The following is a 708-nucleotide window of genomic DNA, read 5'->3' as shown; positions in this document are numbered from 1 at the left end:
TGGCCCCAGCCAACACCCCAGCAGCAGGACCGGCGCCCACCCTGTGGGGCCCCACCTCTGCCTCCTGGGCACCCGAGATCGGCCCCAGCCATCCAGGCCCCGCCCGCTGTTGGGGCCCGAGTTCCTCTCCCTCCCAGGGCCGCTGCTGGGCACTCCCAAATGCGGCTCCGACAGACCCCCAGACTTCCGCTGAGGGAGGCGAGGAGGGGGTGAGGGTGCCTGTGAGGCGCTCAGACCCTCCCGGCAGCTAGGGCCGGGCCCGCCTCTGTGCAGGTCCCAGGGGCCGGGATGGGGCTGTAACCACGTGTGATCAGCCCCACACTGAGGGGGCCGGGCTGAGGCTGACCTCACCCGCTCCCACCACCCCCAGAGGGTCGTGGTGTCAGGGAACCGGCCAGGGAGGGGGCGTGAGGAGCCGGCTGCCCCCTTGGCTGAAAGGAAGTGGGCACAGCCAGGAGATGAGGCCAGGCTGCCGCCCTCATGCCCAGCCCTGCACGCCCTGCACGCTGGGGAGGGAACTGCTCCCGTCAGCACCCCCTGGGGGACCGAGGCCCCGGGCAGTGCCGCTGCCCCGAGTGGCTGTGAGTTCGCGGGGTGGGCGGCACACCACCCAGCCACTCAGGTCAGGTCCTGAGCCCAGTGGGGCAGCTCTGGGGGGCCCTGCTGCTCCCTGAGTCCAGGGGGCGGCCCCGGGGCCTTTCCCAGCGG

The 708-nt window shown here is 72.9% G+C and overlaps 1 protein-coding gene across 1 annotated transcript in view; it reads right to left on the bottom strand.

Moving 5' to 3' along the window:
• The window catches only part of BAIAP2 (BAI1 associated protein 2), a 28,078-nt gene that overhangs the window by 16,577 nt on the left and 10,793 nt on the right, over positions 1–708 (bottom strand). The window lies entirely within an intron of this gene.

Source organism: Myotis davidii, unplaced genomic scaffold, assembly GCF_000327345.1.
Source record: "Myotis davidii unplaced genomic scaffold, ASM32734v1 scaffold211, whole genome shotgun sequence".
Lineage (NCBI taxonomy): Eukaryota > Metazoa > Chordata > Mammalia > Chiroptera > Vespertilionidae > Myotis > Myotis davidii.
This window is presented reverse-complemented; position numbering and strand designations above follow the sequence as displayed.